The 24,580-nt window shown below is 49.4% G+C and overlaps 2 gene segments (V, D, J or C); both read left to right on the top strand.

Annotated features, from left to right (window-relative positions):
* LOC102921979 (Ig alpha chain C region-like) overlaps positions 1-24,580 on the top strand; it is a 213,417-nt gene that overhangs the window by 51,144 nt on the left and 137,693 nt on the right.
* LOC102920138 (immunoglobulin heavy constant gamma 2A-like) overlaps positions 1-24,580 on the top strand; it is a 156,629-nt gene that overhangs the window by 51,703 nt on the left and 80,346 nt on the right.

The raw sequence follows: 24,580 nt of genomic DNA, 5'->3' as shown, positions 1-24,580 counted from the left end.
TTGCATTTACACATCTGAAATCATTTTCTAAGACCTCCAGAGCTTACTTACTTGTTTATATATCTTAAAACATTTTCTTAGACCCTAAACATGCATAGACTTTAACTTTTTTCTAATCATTTACCAGAGATACATGTAGTTATTACTGAGAATAGTCTTTGAAAATTATGTTCCTTTAATAGAAAGCTATATCTAAAACCTGTTTATTTTTTTAATATGAATATTATTAGCAAAGCAACCCTATTTGCCTTTTCTCAACAGGAGACCTAGTAGCTCTAGAAAAAGAAAGTCTTGGTTTTTATGTATGAGATGCACTAACAAGATGGCTGCATCCTTGGGGATGAACCTGGTCCTCTGTTGCTGCTAAGCTGACAAAGCTTTAATTAACCTAGGCATCAATACCATCAGAGTCCTGAGAAGGATAAATTATTACAGAAAGTATAATCTAAATGGCCTATGTACCAATTAAAATGACAAAGACTAGTCCATTACCCAGAGAGCCATCCCAGGATCCTGTGGCCTATGTAACATTGGGGGCAAAGATACCAGGACAGCAGCAGTCTTCAGCCACAGTGAGACAGATAAAATGAGAAGCTTTTCTGTGGAAGCAGAATATGGGGAGACTGTCTAGGCAAAGTGGAGTAATAAACTCTTTAGTGTCCTGTCTGTCCACAGTTTGGAGGGTTCCTGGCCACAGGTACAACATCGGGGCAGTCTTGCCCAGTGGTTAGTGTTACTACAATCTAGGTGGAGTCATTGTGGTGTCCCATCATCTTTGGAGACCTCGAAGTCACTGCTAGGAACTGGGGGCGGGCGGGGGGGGGGGGTCTCTGTCATCATGTTCTTTTTCCATTAGACATTTTTTTTTCTTGGAAAATAAGTCTTTTTATTCACAAATCCAGAACATGTGTGGTAGTAGGAAGAGTTGGTCACATTTAGAGTCTGACAGTTCTAAGACCTGTGTTGTATGGCTCCTGATACTTTCAATTTTGTGTTTTTTAAATATATATATTGTGTGCATGAGTGTTTTGGCTACATGTATGTCTGTGTATTGTGTGCATGCCTGCATGTGTGCAAAGGCCAGAAGAGGCCATCAGATCACTGTAACTGGATTAAGGATGGCGGCGAACTTCTGTGTGGACACTGGGAACTAAACTTGGGTTCTCTGGAAGAGCAGCTTCCTAACCACTGAGCCGTCCCCCCCCACACCCTCAACTTTGTATTTTTATGCAAAGGGATTCTGACAACGCAACACTTCCACCCACATCACCCTCACAACTCAGTTTCTAGAGACCGGTGCTTGAAAAGAGAAATAGGAAGCCACCTCGCCATCGTCAACTGAAAGAAGCGATTGAGTCTAACCAAGACTGGCTAACATTGCTCATTTTCTTCTGTGGACATCTTACTTAACAGCTTCGCTTCACTAAAGCCGCCAGTTCAGGACTCCCACCGCATTTGTTTGCAGGCTTGAGCTTCAAGCTCTCTCAGAGTGTATCTAGTATATCCAAAAGAACCTACATCTTCCTGGGACTACACACAGTATTTTTTAATATCTTTATTTTCTGTTATCTGGCACAGAATTTTCTGTACCTGCATATTCCAGAGATGTTAGCTAACAAGGAGGACCCTAAAAGGGATGCATGAATTACCCTAGAAAGGGGAAATAGATGAGCTCTCCATGACTAAACTGGCGGTGTAGCTGGAGAGCTTCTCTCCGGCTCCCGCCAAGGCCCCGTAGTCCCATAGCCCACTTATAAAATAAACACACAGATGCTTATATTATTTAAACTGTTTGGCCTAATGGCTCAGGCTTCTAGCTAGCTGTTCTTATATCTTAAATTAACCCATTTCTATAAATCTACACCTTGCCATATGGCTCATGGCTTACCAGTATCTTATGTGTTGGTACTCATGGTGGCGGCTGGCAGCATATCCTAACTCAGCCTTCCTGTTCCCAGAATTCTCTTCTCTGCTTGTCTTGCCTATACTTCCTACCTGGCTACTGGCCAATCAGCATTTTATTTATACAGAGCCATATCCACAGCACTGGGGGTGAGGGGTGTAATAGAGAGTAGGGGATGAAGGATGAGAACATAAGGGAATGGGATGGTCAAGCTGGAACAGGGACAGAGTGGGAGAGCAATGAAAGAGATACCATGATAAAGGGAGACATCATGGGAATAGGGAGAAACCAGGTGCTAGGGAAGTTCCCAGGAATCTACAAGGATGACTCCAGCTTAGACTACTAGCAATAGTGGAGAGGGTGTCTGAGCTGACTTACCCCAGTAATCAGATCAGTGAATACCCTAACTGTCATCATAGAGCCTTCATCCAGTAACTGATAGAAGCAGATGCAGAGGTCCACAGCCAAGCACCAGACTGAGCTCCAGGAGTCCAGCCAAAGAGAGTGAAGAGGGATTCTAGGAGCAAGAGACATCAAGATCATGATGGGTAAACCTACAGAGACAACCAAACCAGTGGGAACTCGGGAATTGTGGATAAATAGCTGTGGAGCCTCCATGGGTCTGAACTAGACCCTCTGCATAAGCAAGACAGTTGTGTAGCTTGATGTGGCAGTAGGATCAGGATCCATCCCTGGGGCATGAGCTGGCTTTTTGGAGCCCACTACCTATGGTGGGACTGTAGCTAGAGTTTTCCTGCCTTGCCCACAGTCAGGACAAATCTTTGTCACCCGCCAGTCCCACAGCTGCTCAGACCAAACCAAGTAAACACAGAGACTTATATTGCTTACAAACTGTATGGCTGTGGCAGGCTTCTTGCTAACTGTTCTTACAGCTTAAATTAATCCATTTCCATAAATCTATACCTTGCCACGTGGCTGGTGGCTTACCGGCATCTTCACATGCTGCTGGTCATGGTGGCGGCTGCAGTGTCTCTCTGCATCAGCCTTCCACTTCCCAGAATTCTCCTCTCTCCTTGTCCCACCTACTTCCTGCCTGACCACTGGCCAACCAGTGTTTTATTTATTGACCAATCAGAGCAATTTGACATACAGACCGTCCCACAGCAGTGGAACACCTTGCATAGCTTTTATCCAGCGGGAGTGGCTTGGGCCTGCCTCAATTGAAGGTACCAGGCTCTGCTGACTCAGAGGAAGGAATGAGGGGTGGGTTGGGGGCTAAAGGCTGGGGGCAGGGGCAGGGAAGAGAGGAGGATCTGTGGTTGGTATGTAAATGAATAAAAATTTTCTTAATAAAAAAATCCAATATTTTATTTAAATTTTCTGTAAAACTCCAAAATTTCCTCTTAAAAAAGTTTAAAATCTCTCAACTGTGTGTTCCTGAAATATTGAAAAATAAAGTACCCTTATTTTACTTCAAGAAGGAATATGCAGGGTAGAACCACAATCTGCATAAGGCAAAACCAAGCTCCAACAATGCAAACAATTCAAAGCTCAATATCTGGGATTCATTCACCATTCTGTGGCCTTCCCTGAGGGGCTTAGATCACCCCTTTAGTCCCACTCTTAGCAGTATATACATAGTCTGCCTTCTAGATCCCAGACTGATCTATTTTGTTGTGGCTGGTACTTCTGGTGATTATCACATGGCACTGGCATTTCCAAAATTCCTGGGGTCTGCCATTGTAACTGAGCTCTCTTGAGGAACTCTAGCCCTGCCACATATTATCAAGCCTCATCTATTCCCCATGACCCCTTCATGTCTTTAAAACCATTACTCATGTCACAAAGTTTGGCCGCCAGCACAAGGTACATTCTTACACATGAAAGCATGGTGGTACAACTTTGATACCTTATTAAACAAGCTTTGTTTTTAATCCTATCTTTCATAAGCCTTGTTTTCACGATAGGACAGCAATTATCATACAAAAATTCATCCTAATTCAAAGTATCTTGGAGATCTGTTGTTGCCTCCTTGGTAGGACCACAGCATGTGGTCACCTTTAATCAAAATGGTGGTGAAATCATATGACATCTGTCTTCTCCAACCTGAGCACAGATGGCTGTCAGCCACATAGCTGCCCAAAGATGAAGTCATATGACATCCACCCTCTCCAATCCTAGAAAAGATGGCTACCAGCCACATGGCTGCCTGGATGGATGGTGACAATCCATGTGTTGCTTATATCCCAAAATTGGAATCATCATATCACATGGTTCCTTTAAGATTACCTACACTTATATTTTTAACTATCAACTCCCAATGTTACTAGTTTTAAGTTAACTTTTCTCATAGATTTTACAGATTTTTAACCATGTCCAATAAAATAAACTTATACATCTTGAGGTACGGAATGTTTACATAGACCAACTCTAATTTTTTGGCTGTTCTGCTTAGCTTTATTTCCCGTCACAATGTCAGGAGGCTCAACTGACAAAGGACATGTAGGAAACTTTTAAATATGCTTGGGTCTAGAGAAGGTAGAGCCATAGCCCAACTCTAGAGCAAATTTTCCAATAACATAGAAAAGCATAAAACAACTTTACTGTTATCCACACCCAAAAGACATCTGAACTCCTGCTAACCTGAATCCAGTGACCACAGAGCTCAGAGATGAATTCTGAGCCCCTATCATAAAAGCAGCCATGGCAGTGGTGGTGACTGGTGGCTGGCAGCAGAGACAGCAAAAAATATTCGACCCATTTCTGTCTTGGCTCCATATTTAAACAAAACTTATGGACACACCAGAAAACACAGACAGATAAAACTTTCCAACAACAAGACAGACAAAACCTTCCATGGGAAACTGACAAAACTTTCCAAAGAGAAACAGAACCAGATGAGTGGGCGATGATGCCTTGGATGGGAAAATATTGGGTCCCATTGAACCTGCTCCACATCCCAGGTAGGGATACCACAAAACAGAACCAGACTATGACTCACCAGGAGGCCTCCATAAATGCTTGTTGCATTTCTCAGCATGGCAGTTCACTCCAAAAATCGGTGAACTGGAGCCTTGGAACATCTCAAGGTATGTGCCCCTGGAGTGGCCCTATAACCCCAGAGTTCCAGAGTGAAGATCCAGCTTTAGAATTTGGGTAGGTGGTTTGAATTTTGCTAGGGCCTCCAGAAAATGTTACTACCACTAGTCAAAACTAAGAACACTACCACAATTTAAAGCCAATTTTGAAGTAAGCTTTCATTAAATACTAGCAAAGTGGATGGGCTCTGGCCAGGTCCATCTATACCCAGCTTCCCAGGAAATGGCTCTGAGTTATGTTTAGCAGGGTCTTAAGAAGGGGCAATCCTGACACTCTGTTCCTGATCCAGCTGGGACCTCCCACTCCCCTAAGCTCTCTTTCCCCCGAACCTTGACCTCCATTACCCCCCCACACCCAGTTTGCTCATGTAGATCTCATCCATTTCTCTGGGACTGGCCCTGCCTCAACTGAATCTACCAGGCTGGGCTGACTCCCCAGGGGAGACCTTGCCTTGGAGGAGGTGGGAATGGGGAGTGGAATCGGGAGGGGGGGGAAGGCTGGGGGGGGAGGGGGGAGGACAGGGGAATCTGTGGCTGATATGTAAAATTAAATTAATTATAAAATAAAAATATTTTTTTTTAAAAAAAGGCACAATCCATAATTCACCACATTTCCCACGAGGTCCAATCAGAGGCAAGAATACATCCTGACATATTTCCTACCTACATACCTCCCACACACATGTGATCAAGCGCATCCAGTACAGATGAGTCAAACAAACTCGTTTAGGGGAGTGGAAACATGGGACTTGTCATCTCCCATAAACAATAGCCTCCAGCACTTCAGAAACTATCTGTCCTTCTGCAAGGGGCTTGCAGATTGGAAGCATTTTTCTTTCATGGATCTCTTAGGCAGAGTAAAACTTAGAGTGTAACTGGTTCATAGGGTCTAATCATCAAAATAGAAAAGCAACTAAGAGAGAAGCTGGTACTAAGGCTATTGTTGTGACAAGGTCACCATGTTAGGTTTTAGATTTGGGGGGTTCCTAGGGGGTGGGGTTGGCTTGTTTGGGGTTTTCGTTTGCTTGCTTTTGCTTTTGCTTTTGGGTTTTTGTTTGTTTGTTGAGGAGTGTAGACTTTGGGACTTTGGACTAGAAAAAAGGTTGAATCCTATAAGTGGGGATTAACAGACCATCCAAGCAGAAACTTGGAAGATTGTAGTGCTGAAAGCAATGTGGGTATGGAGGCCAGCTCAAGAGGTTTCAGGGGGAGCAATATTACCAGCTGGGCTAGAGACCTTCATGTGATATTTTAGCAAAGAGCGTGGCTGTGATTTGCCCTTGTCCTAAGAATCTGCCTGAAGCTAAATTAAAAAGATAAATTTTAAATTATCATGGAATAATTTCATGAGCAAAAATTTCAAGACAGCCTAATATTGACTTTGCCATGTGGTTGTTAGAAATCACTCTTAGGTATATCTACAATGAAAAAGAACAAGCTGAGCAAAAGGAAATACAAAATGTACAGTTTGGTGGGGAAAGGAGCACCAGGAAATTTAATATTGGAGCCAAGACTTGTGATGAAAGAGCTAATGAGAGGCCTGATTTGAAATAGAATAAAGGGAGTGGGGCTTCGGGGCAAGACTCCACCCAGTTAATTCCAAAGACTTATGAAAACAAAAGGCTCAAGAAATTTTCTCCACCTAAAAAGCAACAACATACCCTTGGCTGCAGTAGGACCACAGACCCAGACACCCAGACATAGCCCTTATTAGCAGCACAGAACAAGGACAACAACGTAGCGTCTCATGGATGTTCAGGTCACTCACATCAGCATGGCCCCTGGCCCAGCATGGCCCTTGGATATAACAGCCTAGACAGGAAACCATCAAAGAGAACTCTTAAAATTGTGATAAGGATGCTGAAGTGTAGCTCTCCAAAATTGAGAGGGCTTCTGGTGGGGGCTCAGATGGGAAAGGACTCAGTTCTCCTTAAGGAGCTGGCTACTGGGCATTTGACCATGCTCCAGTGAGTGTACGAGTGTCACAAATCGGACTTGTGTTTCTTCTTCTCCTTCTCCTTCTCCTTCTCCTTCTCCTTCTCCTTCTCCTTCTCCTTCTCCTTCTCCTTCTCCTTCTCCTTCTCCTTCTCCTTCTCCTTTTCCTTCTTCATCTTCTTCTTCTCCTCCTTCTTTGTCATCATCATCTTCTTCCTCTTCCTCTTCTTCCTCATCTTCTTCTTCTTGGGGGAAGTCCTCCAAGATGAGGGAGACCTTGGAGGACTGGGAAGTGAGTGTGATTGGGGTGTATGATGTGGACTTCCCAAGTCGTAAATAAAAATATTATGTTGGGGAAAACTGGCAAGCAATCAAAGCTTATGCAAATGTAATTCCAGAAGGGGGCCATGCTCCATTCCAAGTGGGCAGCTGAACTTGGCATCATCAGCCACACAGTTCTGGCTTTAGGTCATGAAGGATGAATGACCAAAGGGGCTGCAGCATCTTCCTCTGTGGCAAGGATAGCTTATAAGGCCAGGTGTGGGGCCAGTGGCAGGGTGGGGTTGGGGGATCCCTGCAAGGAGGCATTGTACCCTTTAGTGGGTAGCCATTCCAGCTTTGATCTGGAAGTTCCAACCCCCACTGGGGCTTTGGTCACTGTCACGCCTACAAGGCGGGGCCAAGAGAGGACCCCGAAGACCCGAGATCCAGATGGGTTCCTGGACCCTGGACACTGCAGGTAGACTGAGCAGAGTTCTCCAGAGAACACCGCCGGACTGTGCCACATCTTTCCCAGACCCTGTTACCTATCCCTTCATTTGTGAGTTACCCCACAAAATAAACCTCCCTTTTAACTACATGGAGTTGCCTTAATAATTTCACCAATAGTACCCATTTCTCAAAGCCCCCAGAGACCACCAAGGAGCCAGTTTCTGATGCAAGCACATAAGGGTTCTTTTATGGTCAGTTCAAACTTGGGCCACCACATGGTAGATGGAGGGAAATGTGGCAGTGGCGGTGGGCCCAGGGGTAGAAAGTTTTACTTATTTGGGTTTTTTTTTTTAATTAGGAATTTTTTATTAAGAAAAATTTTTATTTATTTTACATAACAATAAAAGATTCTCCTTCTCCTTCCTCCTGCCCCTCGAGCCTCCCCCTTCCAACCCACCACCCCATTCCCTTCTACAAGAAGGTAAGGCCTCCAGGGGTAGAGAGTTTTTAATAGGGAAAAACTGAAAGCTGGCAATTATATGCTTTGGCATCTTGGGATTGGGTAGAAGGGACATGGAGCAAGGTGATTTTTTTTTTTTTACACTATTGGGTCTAGACTTTTGGCCTGAAACCACATTTGAAACTATTGGATTGGACTTTTGGCAGGGAACTACAACTTGCTAAGCAGGATTATGTGGGCTGCTCAGCAAGATGATCTGGGTATCTCCAAGGGCCCTAAACCACAGACAGAATGTCTTCAGGAGCATACTGCCCTGTATCTGTTCCAGTTGTCATGACACATTCCTGGGATCCTTCCTGGAACTGAGTACAGCAGGTGGTCAAAGATGGTGGCCCTTCCCTAGATAGAGTCTGTATCGCCTTCACATTGGCCTGAGAGGCCACTCAAAAGTGAAGCCTGAATTGTTTTGGAGACCCTAGGATGCCAGAGTCATGGGATGTCTACCAGTGAAATCTACAGACAGGGAGTGAAGCCATCCCAAAAAGAGAAGTGTATTGTGGTCAGCAAAGCTGAAAGGTTAGAACCATCTGGGCCCTTTGACATCAGACATGGAGCTACAGGATTTGGAGTTTATCCTGTTGGCTTTCCGTCTTGCTTTGGTCTAGTATTTCCTCACTAAGCCCCAGTTCCCCCCTTTTGGGATGGTAATGTATGTTCTGTATCATTGTATGCTGGAAGTATGTGGTTGGGAAGGGTACTAGGGATTGTAATTAAAACATTACCTTGAGTCTCAAAAGAGACTTTAGATTTTGGACTTTCAGGTTGTGTTGAGACTTTGAAAGACTACAGAGACTTCTGAAGTTTGACTAAATGCATTTTGCATTATGATATGGCCAGGAGCACATGAGAGCCAGGAGCCTGTCTGGTGGTTTGAATAAGAATGGACCCAATAGACTTGTATGTTTGAATACTTGATCCCCAATTGGTGGAACTGTCTGGGAAGGGTTAGGAGGGGTGGCCTTGTTAGAGGAACTGTGTCACTGGGGGCAGGTTCTGAGGTTTCAAAAGAACCATGCCATTCCCAGTGCTCTCTCTGCCTTAAGCTTGTGGACCAAGATGTAAGCTCTCAGCTTCTGTTTCAGCTTTCCTGCCTTCCTACCTGCTGTCATGTTCCCCACCATGATGGACTCTAGTCCTCTGAAAGTGTCATCCCCAAATAAATGCTTTATTTTATGCTGTATTTGTCATCGTGTCTTATCACAGCAATAGAAAAGTAACTAAGACAGTATCTGGCCTGATTGGTGGCCCCTGCTCTCGGGTCCCATGAGCTCTTCACACCATTCTGGAGTTGGCTCTAAGCTAAGGAGAGTAAACAAATCCCATCCTAGACTCTTGACTCTGATTCTGCACTGGCACAATGCCCAATGCCCAGGAGACCCTTCTTCAATCTGCCTGCTACTTTGATTCCCGAATTTGTGCTCTGGGATCCAGCTTGACCTCAGCCCTGCTTGAATCTTCCTCCTTGATTCCTGAGGCTCTTTCCAGGAACCCTAGCCCCTCAAATTTAGACCGTACCACCATTCATAAAGAAGATGGCCATATTCCATATCCCCTATGATCCTGGTGCACTCCCTTCAGCCCCAGGACCCTGCAGACCCCTTCTTCTCCCTAATCTGTATCTCACCTTCTAACACATTCCTCTCAGGTCCTAAGCGATCATCCCTTCCTCCTTTCCATGGAATCCACTGCCCTGTGCACCCCACACTGCTGCAACAGCTTTTTTCCTCCTGATCCCTGGCTCAATGAAGTCCCTGACCTCTGAACAGCAGCCCATGTTTTTCCTTTGCAAAAGCCATCCCCAGGGACCTGCCCTGCCTAGGTCTCCTCAAAGTTTAGCCAAAGGCTTCTCTTGGCCACCTGCACAGGTTTGTTTGTTTGTTTGTTTTGTAGCCATGCCATCCCTACATGTGGGCTCTGGTCTCTAACCCCTTCCACACATCATCTGGTTTACATTTGATACAGTCATCAGCATCATTCTCTTCCCTAAGCCAGATTGGCTTGGGTTCCTCTAAGAATGCACTGTCTGGGGAGAAGGACAGGGAGACATTGTCACCATGTTTGGACTTTAATCTGAATAAGAAGCCTCCCTCTCCAGGGAGATTGTGAAGACAGAGTGAACAATCTCAGCCAGCTCCAGAGCCCAAGAAGTCTCTGAACACAGAGTAGCAGGTAAGGGTGAGGCTTCCTGCTTTCTCCCCTGGGTCTCAAGGGTACTACCTCCTCCACCCCCACCCATCCACGTGAAGCAGCTTCAGCCAGATCTGGACTCCCCTCACCCCTTGACACAAAACCCCTAAAGAAAGGGGAACTTCAGGTAGTGCCTTGTGTCACCCAGTTTCAATCCTGTTCTTAGTCTGTGCAGAGATGGGTGTGAGCTGACATTCTGTAACTCCTCGGAGGACAAAGCCCAAAGATAAGCTTCTGGGAGCCATGCAACAAAGCAAGGAAAGGTTGTTATCTTCATTTTCCCATCACATGAGTGGGGTCAACAGGAAAAGGATAGTGCAAGGGAAGAGGACCATGAGACCTGGGCCAACAGCGGTTATCTCCAGAACAGAACAACCAATAAGCCATGGAGGAGGTTCATGAGCTACACAGGTAAGATAACAGTCTGAAAAGTTGACCAGACAGGGTCCAGGGATCCCATGGGCTGGAGCATAGGCCACTGGATCTGAACACACACACACATACACATACACATACACATACACACACACACACACACACACACACACACACACACACACACACACACTCACAAACAACAACAACCAGAGTTGGCCTCAAGTAGTTGATGGAATACCTCAGGAGGCCTATGAGATGAACTTGGTCTGTCTGGAAGCTGGTAGGACCGAATCAGCTGAGCCAACAGAGAGTGGGGGCCAGAGAAGCAATGACTCTGAGGCAGAAACCTGCAAAGCTGAAGAAGGTGAGTTGATAGGGGGAAATAAGGCATGGAGGAATCCAAAACTCATCATCGAAAGGGCACTCTGAGCTTGCTGCGGAATCCAGGAAAGAGGGCAGAATCTCTAGGGTTTAGGAACCAAGCTCAGTGTTGAAGAGATGGGACAGGGGGTGGAGCCCAACCTGAACTAAAAGAAGCCAAGACTAGCAGGAAGAAGTCTGAGGAAATCCAAGAACCAGGCAGGAAGCTACAGGTGGGCTGTGGATGGTGGGCATTTGGGAGGATCAAGGCAGGCCCAGGTGCTCAGAGAATTATGAAACAACAGAGGGGAATTGGGGCATCTAAGATTTCAAGGTACCAGGCTGAGCAGCCACAGGGGAGCTGGGGTAGGTGGGAGCACAGGGGACCTGGCTGAACAGTTACTTGGGAGCTGGGGGAGCTGGGAATATGGGGAAATAGGCTGAGCAGCTACAGGGGAGCTGGGACAAAAAAGAATATAGGGGATCTGACTGAGCAGCCATAGCAGGTCTGGGAAAAGTGGGAGTGTGGGAGACCAAACTGAGGAGCTAAAGGGGAACTGGGGTAGATGAGAGTGTGGGGTTACCAGGATGAGAGCTCAGTAGAGCTGGGCAAGTGGGAGTGTGGAGGACCAAGCTGAGGCACTACAGGAAAACTGAAGCAAGAGGGAGCATGGACAACCAGACTGAACACCTCCGGGATTCCAGGTGGGTAGGGATTCTAAAGGGTCACAGAAGCCTTGACCGCTCAGGAAACAAGACAGAGCACCTATAGCAGAGCTGAGACAGGTGATGTAAAGCATACCTGAGGAGCTCCTGGGGAGCCAGGGAAGGTGGGAGTGTGGGAACCATGCTGAGCAGCTCCTGGGGAGCCAGGGAAGGTGGGAGAGTGTGGGGACCAGGCTGGGCAGCTCTGGGGGAGCCAGGGAAGGTGGGAGAGTGTGGGGACCAGGCTGAGCAGCTCCTGGGGAGCCAGGGAAGGTGGGAGTGTGGGGACCAGACTGAGCAGCTCCTGGGAAGGTGGGAGAGTGTGGGGACCAGGCTGAGCAGCTCCTGGGGAGCCAGGGAAGGTGGGAGAGTGTGGGGACCAGGCTGAACAGTTCTGGGGCAGCCAGGGAAGGTGGGAGAATGTGGGGACCAGGCTGAACAGCTCCTGGGGAGCCAGGGAAGGTGGGAGTGTGGGAACCAGGCTGAGCAGCTCCTGGGGAGCCAGGGAAGGTGGGAGTGTGGGAACCAGGCTGAGCAGCTCTGGGGGGGGCAGGGAAGGTGGGAGAGTATGGGGACCTGGCTGAGCAGCTCCAGGGAAGGTGGGAGTGTGGGGACCAGACTGAGCAGCTCCTGGGGAGCCAGGGAAGGTGGGAGTGTGTGGGGACCAGGCTGAGCAGCTCCTGGGAAGCCAGGGAAGCTGGGAGAGTGTGGGGACCAGGCTGAGCAGCTTCTGGGGAGCCAGGGAAGGTGGGAGTGTGGGGACCAGACTGAGCAGCTCTGGGGGAGCCAGGGAAGGTGGGAGAGTGTGGGGACCAGGCTGAGCAGCTCTGGGGGAGCCAGGGAAGGTGGGAGTGTGTGGGGACCAGGCTGAGCAGTCCTGGGGCAGCCAGGGAAGGTGGGAGTGTGGGGACCAGGCTGAGCAGCTCCTGGGAAGGTGGGAGTGTGTGGGGACCAGGCTGAGCAGCTCCTGGGAAGGTAGGAGTGTGTGGGGACCAGGCTGAGCAGCTTCTGGGGAGCCAGGGAAGGTGGGAGTGTGGGGATCAGACTGAGCAGCTCCTGGGGAGCTAGGGAAGGTAGGAGTGTGGGGACCAGGCTGGGCAGCTCTGGGGGAGCCAGGGAAGGTAGGAGAGTGTGGGGACCAGGCTGGGCAGCTCCTGGGAAGGTGGGAGTGTGGGGACCAGACTGAGCAGCTCTGGGGGAGCCAGGGAAGGTAGGAGAGTGTGGGGACCAGGCTGGGCAGCTCTTGGGAAGGTGGGAGTGTGGGGACCAGACTGAGCAGCTCTGGGGGAGCCAGGGAAGGTGGAAGTATGGGGACCAGGCTGAGCAGTTCTGGGGGAGCCAGGGAAGGTGGGAGAGTGTGGGGACCAGGCTGAGCAGTTCTGGGGGAGCCAGGGAAGGTGGGAGAGTGTGGGGACCTGGCTGAGCAGCTCTGGGGGAGCCAGGGAAGGTGGCAGTGTTGGGGACTGGGCTGAGGAAACTCAGAAAATCCAGGTTAAGCTCGAGATCTGGAGAGTCAGCAAAGACTCAAGGGCTCAGGAAATTAGCCTTAGTACTTACAGCAGAGGTAAGGCAGGTGAAGATATAAGGAATAGGCTGTGCAGCTACAGGGAAGCTGGGATAGGTATAGTATGGGAGACCAGGCTGAGAAGCTACAGGGAGCTGGGGATAGTGGAAGTTTGGGGTGTTAAACTGAGCAGTTACAGGGCAGCAGAGGCACATGGGAGTGTTGGGGACCAAGCTAGACAGTTACAGGGGAGCTGGGGCAGATGAGGGTCCTGGGGTCTGGCTGGGCAGCTAAGGGGAGCTGAGGCAGGTGGGAATGCGGGGAACCAGGATAAGCACCTCTAGGGATCCAGGGTAGGTGAGAGTTCTGGAGAGTCAAGGAAGCCTCCGAAGCTCATGAAACCAAACTAAGCACCTACAATGAGCTGAGGTAGGTGATGATGTGAGGAGTAGGCTAAGCAACTGCAGGGGAGCGGAGGTGGCTGGGAACATGAAGGATCAGGCTCAGAAGCCACGGGGGAGCTGGGACTGTCAGATGTAGAGGGTCCCGGGTTATAGGATACCATACTGAACGGGTACCAGTGAGCTGAGCCAGGTGAGGGTTTGGAGAATAGGCTGAGCAGATCCAGGGGAGCTGGGGCAAGTAGGAATTTAGGAGTTCTGGCCCAGCAGTCCTAAGGGAACTAGGGAAGGTAGGAGAGGGAGAGCACTGAGCTCCAGGAGGAGCTGGGCCTGGTGGGAATGGCGGGAAGCAGGCTGAGAACCTCAGGGAAGTCAAGGTAGGTGGGAGTTCTGGAGGGTCAGGGAAGCCTCAGCCGCTCAGGAAACCAGACTGAGCAACAACAAAGCCAAAGCAGGTGAAGGTATGAGAATGGGCTGAGCAGCTACAGGGGAGCTGGGACTGGTAGGAGTTGGGGGATCAGGCTGAGTACCTACAAGGTGACTGGAAAAGGTGGGAGTGTGGGGGACCAGATCAAGCAGTTACTGAGGTTCTGGGGAAGATGGGCGTGTGGGAAAGCTGTATGGAAGCCAGGACAGGTGGTTGTGTGGGGAGCCAGTCTGAGTGGCCACAGTGTGCTGAGGCAGGTGGTGACATCAGCCAGGGGATCAGATCAACCACAGGAAATCGGTCGGTCTAGCAGGGGCAACCAGGAATGCTCTGGGCAGGAGAGTCCAAGTGAATGAGCCTTGGGCCTTTGTAAGAACTGAGATGATTCAGGCTTCAGTGACAGCTGAGGGAGTGGGGACCCGGTGACATGGGAGGACCTGGCCATCTTACCTTTCCTGCTGCTTCATCTCCCCTATAGCGGGCTGCACCTCGTTTCGGGACATGCCTACTGGCAAGAAAATAGTGAGATCTGGGTTCAGACAGAGAGCGATGTGCAAGGACTAGACAGAAGTGGAAAGGGAAGGAGAAAGGAAAAGGAAAAGTACTCAGGGCTCGCCTGAATTCACAGGCAGGTGGTCAGCATGGTTGCAGAGAGAACCAGTAATGAGGGACAAGAAGGACCTTGGCTGAGCAGGCACCTGGGCAGGGAAAGTTCCTGAGGCTAACACTCTCAAAAGGACCATACAGACTGCATGCAGTTCCAGGGTCAAGAGCCCCGTCTTTGTCCCTGGAGATTAATGGAAACATAGGTAGCAAGGTAAAACATGTCACAGCGGTTAGGTATACAGAGAGTTGGATGCACAGAGGGTGGGCAGGGGGGAGGGGGGAGGGAGGGGGACACTTCAGAGTCTGAGCGGTGAGTACCAGCAGCTGTGGTACAAAGAAGGATGCAGGAGGCCAGTAAGGTCCTGGAGCTGATGGAAGGAGGCCAGGGTTGAAGGGAACCCAAGCCTGACACCCAGTTTCCTCATGAATGCTAGCATATCCTAAACACAAGGGTCCAAGGCTTCCAGAAAGAAAAAAGGGCACTTCACTGGGATCTGGAGACACTGGCACCACATAGGGGAAGGCAGGGGTAGGTGGGGGGTTAGGGGTAAGAGAAGAGGCAGTAGGGGAACTAGAGCTGAGCTCATTAGGTTCCCATTAGGAAAAACACCCTGCAGAGGACAAGAAGCAGGCAGGCATCAGGGAAGTCAGGCCAGGTGCATGACAGGTGTGCTGGGTAGGAGCCTCAGGAATCAAGGAGGAAGATTCAAGGAGGGCTGAGGTCAAGCTGGATCCCAGAGCACAAATTTGGGAATCAAAGTAGCAGGCAGATTGAGGAACGGTCCCCTGGGCATTGGGCATTGTGCCAGTGCAGAATCAGAGTCAAGAGTCTAGGATGGGATTTGTTTACTCTCCTTAGCTTGGAGCCAACTCCAGAAGGCACAGCCTGCATGGTTAGGACCAGGGATCTAGTTTTGTGAAGAGCTTGTGGGACCTGAGAACAGGAGCCACCAATTAGGTCAGACACCGTGATAGAGATAGATAGATAGATAGATAGATAGATAGATAGATAGATAGATAGATAGATAGATAGATGATAGATAGATGATAGATAGATAGATAGATAGATAGATAGATAGATAGATAGATAGATAGATAGATGATAGATTAGATAGATAGATAGATAGATGATAGATAGATAGATAGATAGATAGATAGATAGATAGATAGATAGATGATAGATAGATAGATAGATGATAGATAGATAGATAGATAGATAGATAGATAGATAGATAGATAGATAGATAGATAGATAGATAGATAGATGGTAGATAGATAGATGATAGATAGATGATAGATAGATAGATAGATAGATAGATAGATAGATAGATAGATAGATAGATAGATAGATAGAGATAGATAGATAGATAGATAGATAGATAGATAGATAGATAGATAGATAGATAGATAGAGTAGATAATGAAATACAGAGAGGGAACAAGGGATTAACAGGACAGAGGAAGCCAACATGACAGATGACAGGGCAGTCAGAGTTGGCAGAGTTGGGGAAGGGAATGCAGGCCCCACTGAGGAAAGACTTAAATAATGTGCACAGCTTCAAGACGTAAGTGCAGGAGACTACAGAGCTGGACATAGAAACCACGCTGGAGGGCTAATCCACCAGTTTCTGAAAATATCCTTAGGATAGAGCCGGGCTCACAAGTTCTGCTGGTTAGGCCTAGCCTGGCGATCCTGGGGCAGAGAGGGTCTAAGTTGGAACAATCAAGGTGGCCACATGATGCCCATATCCCAGGTCCTAGATCCTACATGCTCTTTGCAGAAGCCTGGGGTCCTAGTAGGGCCAAGGTAAGAGTTCTTCCAGGTGCCTGGATCCGCCCATGTCTGATAAACTCACATATCCTGCCTCTCTTGCAGCCAGAACAACAGCCCCATCTGTCTATCCCTTGGTCCCCGGCTGTGGTGGTGCATCTGGATCCATGGTGACCCTAGGATGCCTGGCCAAAGGCTATTTCCCTGAGCCGGTGACCATAACCTGGAACTCTGGATCCCTGTACAGCAGCGTGCAAAACTTTCCATCTGTCCGGCATTCTGGGTTCTACTCCCGCAGCAGCTTGGTGACTGTGTCCTCCAGCACCTGGCCCAGCCAGACTATCACCTGCAACGTGGTCCACCCTGCCAGTGACACCAATTTGAGGAAGACAATTGGTGAGAGAGTTACCAAGGGAGATAAGGGCTAACTGGGGCTCAACCTCTGTATAGAACAATCAAGCTGTACAGACCTTGGCTGGGAGGCGATACCAATCAGGGGAGAGGGGTTCTTTTGTGTCTACCTCCTGGAAGTCTCTGCTTGTGTTCCTCACACTACGGGAGTAGTCTTCTGAGAAGGCTACCAATATATCACATCATGGACGCAGGTCTCAACCTGCCAATCAATATCATATCTGGGAACAGCTTGACCTGAGCCCACATTAGGGCCAACCTTCTCCTCCCCAGACTGATGCTTTCTCTCCTCCAGACTATTAATGCCCAGTCTTTTCTCTGCAGAACCCAGAAAGCCTCCAGTTACCCCGTGCCCAGGTAAGTCATTTAAGTCTCCTTTAGTACCAGGAAATGATTGACACAAACAGTCACATTGGAGGCTCAGTTTCTGATCCAGGTTATCTTCCCTCATTAGCTTCTTGCATTGGAGGTGGACCATCCGTCTTCATCTTCCCTCCAAAGCCCAAAGAGACACTCATGATCTCCCTGACCCCCAAGATCACGTGTGTGGTGGTGGACGTGAGCGAGGAGGATCCAGACGTCCAGTTCAGATGGTTCGTGAACAATAAAGAAGTGCACACAGCTGAGACGCAGACCCAGGAGGAGCAGTACAACAGTACCTTGCGTGTGGTCAGTGTCCTCCCCATCCAGCACCAGGACTGGCTGAGGGGCACGGAGTTCAAATGCAAGGTCAACAACAAAGCCCTCCCAGGCCCCGTCGAGAGAACCATCTCAAAACCCAAAGGTGGGAGCTGTAGACGGACTGGATGGGGCGGGGGTGGGGGTGGGGGGGCTGTGATGGGCATAAGAGCAAACGCTTGTGTGGGCAGGCCTCCACTTTGTCAGTAATTTGTTATGACTTCTCTTCCCCCCCCCCCAGGGCAAGCCCGGGTGCCTCAAGTGTATGCCATGCCTCCACCTCGAGAGCAAATGTCCAAGAAGAAGGTTAGTCTGACCTGCATGATCACAGACTTCTTCTCCGAAGCCATCAGTGTGGAGTGGGAAAGAAACGGGGAGCTGGAGCAGAGCTACAAGAACACCCCACCCGTTCTGGACTCAGATGGGTCCTACTTCCTGTACAGCAAGCTCACTGTGGACACAAACACTTGGTTGCGAGGAGACACGTTTACCTGCTCTGTGGTGCACGAGGCTCTGCACAATCACCACACACAGAAGACCCTCTCCCATTCCCTGGGTAAATGAGCTCAAACACCCAACCAGACATTGGGTCCTACAAGACACCGATACCAGCCCTAACCCCTAACTCTATAAATAAAGCACCCAGGGCTACCCTGGGACCCTGTGAGACTATCCTGGTTCTTTACACGGCATAGTTCGTGACATGCCTCAGCCACAGGCTGTGGGGTCTGACCAGGGTTCGAGGCCTAAGTTAGCATCAAAGAAGGAAAACAGGTCTTACACTGCCAGTCCCAGAGCATACAAGTGTACCTGTCCTTGCCAGAGATCATCCCTTGATGGGTAGGAAGTCTGTTCCCAAGGGGCCCTCTCCATACCCTCCCTCCAACCAGCAACTGCTCTGTGATGGGACTGAAGATACCCCTAGAAAACATCCAAAGAAAGGAATTCAGATAGTGCACCCCACCTCAACACAAACCCCCATCATCTGTCTGTCCTTCTCTCTACCATGACCCCCTCCCTTGACTTAGGAGGTCTCTGTGAGCACTACAGAAGCAAGCTGGGACATTGACAGGCAGCAAGACTCTTACTGTCTATACATGGAGCCCAGACAGCTCTGCCAGGCCTCCAGAGGCGGGGATAGGGATGACCACTCCTCACTGTACCACCTCCCATATGACAGTCACACACACTTGTGTTCCAAGACACTGAGACCTATGACCCAGGTTGTTCTAAACACTACCTAAATGTTCATTTTTGGGCCAGTGCAGATGAACTAGCTCTCCTGGACACATGAAATCTTTTCCCTAACGCATAGAAAAGTACCCCTAGACCCAGTCTGACCCTCTATCCTCGAGCCCCAATTTTCATCCCACACAGTTAACACTCTCCCATAACTGTATACCTTGGTTCACTTCCCAGTGTGGGCCTTCTAGAACGCCCAGGTATCACCGAACGCAGGCCCTGCCCTCACTCTGCCCTCTGGGCTTGGTCAGGGGACAGGCAGTAAATCACACAGGCCGTGGAGCCACTACCTACAGGGGCCACAAGCCCTGATTCAGCCCAGCCAGCCCCAGTACTGAGGGGTGGGGGAAGACAAAAAGGAGTCCTGCCGAGTCCGGGCCACCGTCCGGTCTGTTGTTTCTGGCTGAGCCCAAGGTTTAAGCTGGAACAATTGGAGGAACTTGGGTCTGCTGGCCCAGAGAGGGCAGAAGGCTGGCCCCAGGGAGGGTGTGCTGGCCCAGCCCAGCCGGTCCTTTCTCCTCCCCCTCCATGCAGACCCACTTGCCACACAGGGAATCACTCCCTGCCCCACCTTGTGGGGACAAACACTGACTGCCCCTCTCTGTCCAGAGCTAGAACTGGACGACAACTGTGCTGAGCCCCAGGACGGGGAGCTGGACGGGCTCTGGACGACCATCACCGTCTTCATCAGCCTCTTCCTGCTCAGCGTGTGCTACGGCGCCACTGTCACCCTCTACAAGGTCGGCACCGTTCCCCCACCACCCCGTAATAGCTACACTACCCACACGCTACCTCTGTGATGGTTCATGCTGCCCCTACCTATCCCATACTGTCTCCAGCTTTCTCCCATGGTGTCATATGCCATCTTCTACAGTCATATGCCGTCCTCGTGCCCCCCCCACTGTCCCTCTACTGTTCCGTATCATACCCACGTTGTCCATGTTGTCCCTAATCTGTCTTGATGCTCCCCCAAGTTGTCACCCACCCTATCCACTGTCTCCAATCCTATCTGCACACTGCTCCTACGCCACTCCCCATTCTATCCACACCTGGTCCTCACTGGATCCCTATGATGGCCCTACCATCACCCTTACTATAGCTATACACCATCTCAAAACCATGCCCACACTGTGCCCTACAGTGTCACTGTGTTATCCTCGCTCTAGCTGCATGTCGCCCCCAGATTAGGAGCTGCCCGTGTCTTGCTGTACAGGATGGAGGGGACTGGTGTCACACCGTTCATCTCAGTTTCGCATCCCACAGGTGAAGTGGATCGTCTCCTCGGTGGTGGAGGTGAAGCAGACCGTTGCCCCTGACTACAGGAACATGATTGGGCAGGGGGCCTAGGTAACCTCTTCAGAGGGGCCCAGAGCTTGCTAGGTTCTCTAGGACCAAGTCCATCCTGCTGAGCAGCCAGACACACAGGCCACAGTGCCCTCCCATCTCAGCACCCTTTGAGCTTAGGGCTCTGACTCTGCTACCCATCTCCCTTCCACATTTGGAGGACCACAGGGAGAGCAGATCCTGCCCCAGACCACAGCCAACAGGACTCAAGCAGCACCACCACGGTGGTTACCAGAACAGTGGATGGGGCCATAAGGTCCTCTTACAGGGTGCCTGGCCCTTGGCCAGACACTCTCCCAGGAGAGGCTGCATTACCTGCATCCATTTAGAGGCAGACAAGCCTTAGAACCAGCCTTGTCCACGCAGTCCTCTCAAAAACGGGCTTTCCTGAGACAAGGGGAAGTTTCCATATGCCACTGAGGCTGAGAAGCCAGGGACAGCCCTGCCCAAAGGGAACTCTGGGAAGGGCTGCTGAAGATTATTCTAATGGCCTTCACCCCACCATTACCCTTCCAGGTCTTTTCCAGACACTTAACTGAACTCTCGTTTCTTGGAATGTAGGGGCAGAACCTCCCTGAGATGGGGCTCCTTATGAAGACACCTCTTCTTGCCACCCATGCAACACGCTGAATTCTCAGATGCAAGATCCAATCAAGGACACTGCTGACCCCACAGCCTGAAGAGCAGGACACTGTTACCTCACTGCATGACCCAGCTGTACTCCAGAGAGATGTCCAGAGGAGGGCCTGAGCCTCACAGCCTCTGTTGAACCCTAGCAGGAGCTGGTGCAAAGGCCACAGAGCTAGGGCTGAGCAACCCAGAAGGATCTCCAGAAGGGCCTGATGAGCAGATCCAAGTCAGGCCAGAAGGTGGTCCAGGAGCAACAGGGGAAGAGGAAAGGATACTAGACAAGCTAGGCCAGAACGTGCCCTTCCTGCAGCCTGGCATCCAGACCAGGCCACTTATGGCAGAAAATACCAGTTAGAGTAGACATCCAGAAAGAGACGCCACGCCTGGGGCACTGAGGCTGGCTGGCCACTGGCGCTGAAGACACACCATGACTCTTTCCCCATTTCATATAAAGTCAAATTCCAGGTCAGAGTCTCCAACAAAGACAGAGGAAGAAAGTGGGGGGGGGGGGTGCCCGACTCGTAGGGGACTCCCAAGAAATGTTCATTACCACAAAGCTTAGCTTTGCCAGCTTTTTTTTTTTCTTTAAATTTTCTGGAGCCCATTTATGTCTTTAAGGTCTCTCTATATCTTTTTAATAACAATAAAACATCCTTCAATATTATACAACTCACTCTGTTCTTCCTGTGCAGACCAGTCCCACTGTCCTTGTACAAAAATTACACACACACACACACACACACACACACACACACGTGCGCACACACGTGCACACACACCACACTAACATCCCCCAAAACCTCACTCACCCAACATTCTGTTCTCAGTCTCAAGTCTGCCCCAACCATCCCATCATCAGGTAGGGATGTGCCCTATGAGTGGGAATCACTCTGGATCTACAGGACATGGTGAGCAGGAGGGAGGGGCAGCCAGGAAGAAGATCAGTAAAACCCAGAGGAGCAGACTCTGCTGCAGCTTGAGGGTGGACTGTAGACCTTGCAGTGGAGAAGGCAGGCTGGTGAAAGTGATCCCCTCCCACCGGCACAGGGCGACAGCCTTTGGAAGGGAGAGCGAGGGCAGAGGAAGGAAAAGTGGGGCTCTGCAGTCAGAGCAGTCTGCTCTCACGGCACTCCCACAGTGGAGTTTCACAGCGACCATCCTAAGACACAGGTTTGACTGTTAGAAGCCGTTCGGGTCTGCACCGGCCCTGGCAGAGGGCTGGACTAGTCAGGAGAGGTGCCCCACCGGGGAAGCTGCAGTGACTGTATAAACCAGGCTGGCCAATGCAGCTGCAGTTTCTGCTGTTGTGAGAGATGTGCCCTACCCTGCACTGGGAAGTGTCAGCTTCCTGTCGGTGGGAGATTCTGCTGTGGGAGCCACACACTGACAGGCAGCAAAGTGTGGGATTTGACGCCTAGGCGGTACCTGTTGCACAGGGAGCTTCAGGGAATCCGGGCGTGGGCCAGATATGCTAAGTGGCTGAGCTAAAGCAGGATGCTTGGGACACAGAGTCATAGTTACAGAGCAGTGGGACCTGGGGTACAGGGAAAGGCTCTGTCCCAGACCTTCAAGAGATAATTAGGTCCTTCATATGTCTCAGGACCAGAATATGACCACACCAACCTCCCTCTAAAGTAAGCAATACAGGAGATTAAGATCTTTGAGTACAGAGAATGTTTAGGCTTCGGAATCACTGGCGGGCAGGCACCTTCCCTGAGGTCCTATAGCAAAAGCAGGGGTCTCCCTTCTGCCTCTTGGGGACCTTTGGACCTCCCTGGCAAACTAAGAAAAGGAATACAGTCAGGCCAGTAACTGGTCTCCACAGCTGAGAAAGCTGAGCTGAAAGAGACCTATCACATTTCATTTCTCCAGGGCACCCGGGCAAGGCTCCTGTGTAGTTTTAAACCACCCCACTTTCAATACCAACTTCTGAATTAGTTTCCACAGGCTGCTGGAACAGATCATGGCTTGACTAGCAGAGGACCATTTTCTGCCAGCCCTGGAAACCAGGAATTTGGAATATGGCATCAGAGGTTAGTGTTCTCCATGCTGCAGACAGAATTGATCCTGTGCTCTATGGTAACGGCACTCAGCCATCCCTTGTCTTATAGAAGCAATGCACTAGCCACCGACTAGTTTTTACAGCCTCCTCCCCATGTGTGCATCTGTGTACCAACTCCCCCTTTTAAGGGACCTAGTTTGATGTCCTACCCTGATCCAGTGACAAACTCAGTATTCAATTATAGCCATGTACTAGTGTCCTGAGCTTGGGACTTCAACACTTATTGCTATGGCCAAATACAGGACAAAAAGCAAGAATTTTGAAAGAAATGAGTCCATCGTGGTAAGGAAGACACAGATGGGAAGCTCTGTGGAGGCTGGAGCATGCAGCAGTTTCTTGTTGCTTGGTACAACCAGGAAGCTGAGAACCTAGGTTAGAACCAGGGCCAGGCAATAACACATGGCCCTATATCTGCCAGGCTTTGGACAAAGAGGCAAGGAATATCTATTGTAGCAAGTAGATCTGACCCTTCAGGCATCAACAGCCAGTTCCACGTGCGCTGACACCTGCTCTCACCGCAGGCCTGGATCCTGGCTCCCAACATTCCTTCTCATGGCAGGGTGGTGTCCTGGCTCATAACATACAAGTGGAATTCAGAAACTGTCCAGGGCCAGATATAGCCCCAAATGCATGCCCTAAGTAACCTATTTTCTCCATTAGGCCCTCCCCCTACCATCACCATCTCCCAATAATGCCATCATGTTCTGAATCCATCCACGACAGCTTGACCCACTGGTTAGTTCAGACCTCTCAAGATCTAACCATCTCTGGGAAGTCCTGCACAGACACCTCCAGAGAAATGCCATCACTTAATCCAGTCAAGGTAACAGTCAAATGAACCATTTCATCAGAGAAGGAAGAATCTTGCCACAAGTTCACTACACCAGCTCCTGCCTCAGTTTCCATCCTGCTGGCTTGCCCCAAGAATATCAAACTTACCATCCACACTTCAGGCCCAACTGTGTGGCCAGCCTCTTAAAAGCCTTCAGTCCATCCCCCATTCTATCTGTCTATATAGCCATCCTTCTGGAGCTGGAGCTGGAGCTATATTTCTGTGGATCATCCATTTGTCCTTTATGTCTATCGTCTGTCCTCCCTTTATTGTCTACCTACATCATCTCCATTTCATCATTCTCTGTCTCTATCATCCACTGTTTATGTCTGTCCTCTATCATCCATGTATCATCATCATCCTCTGTCTCTATCATCCACTGTTTGCCTGTCCTCTATCATCCATGTATCATCATCATCCTCTGTCTCTATCATCCACTGTTTATGTCTGTCCTCTGTCATCCATGTATCATCATCATCCTCTGTCTCTATCATCCACTATTTATATCTGTCCTCTATCTATCATCCATGTATCATCATCATCCTCTGTCTCTATCATCCACTGTTTATGTCTGTCCTCTATCATCCATGTATCATTATCATCCTCTGTCTCTATCATCCACTGTTTATGTCTGTCCTCTATCATCCATGTATCATCATCATCCTCTGTCTCTATTTTCCACTGTTTGTATCTGTCCTCTATCATCCATGTATCATCATCATCCTCTGTCTCTATCATCCACTGTTTATATCTGCCCTCTATCTATCTATCATCCATGCATCATCGGCCACTTGTTGTGCTTCTCTGAAGAACTGTGGGTACTCTTCTCTGAGACTCTGTAAAAGCCTAAACTTGATGTGGTTTCAGCCATAATGACTGGACACATTTGATTCAAGTGGAACACTGGCTTTTTTC

This window comes from Peromyscus maniculatus, chromosome 14 (genome assembly GCF_049852395.1).
Source record: "Peromyscus maniculatus bairdii isolate BWxNUB_F1_BW_parent chromosome 14, HU_Pman_BW_mat_3.1, whole genome shotgun sequence".
NCBI lineage: Eukaryota > Metazoa > Chordata > Mammalia > Rodentia > Cricetidae > Peromyscus > Peromyscus maniculatus.
The sequence above is the reverse complement of the archived record's forward strand: the minus strand, read 5'-3'. Positions and strand labels throughout refer to the sequence as shown.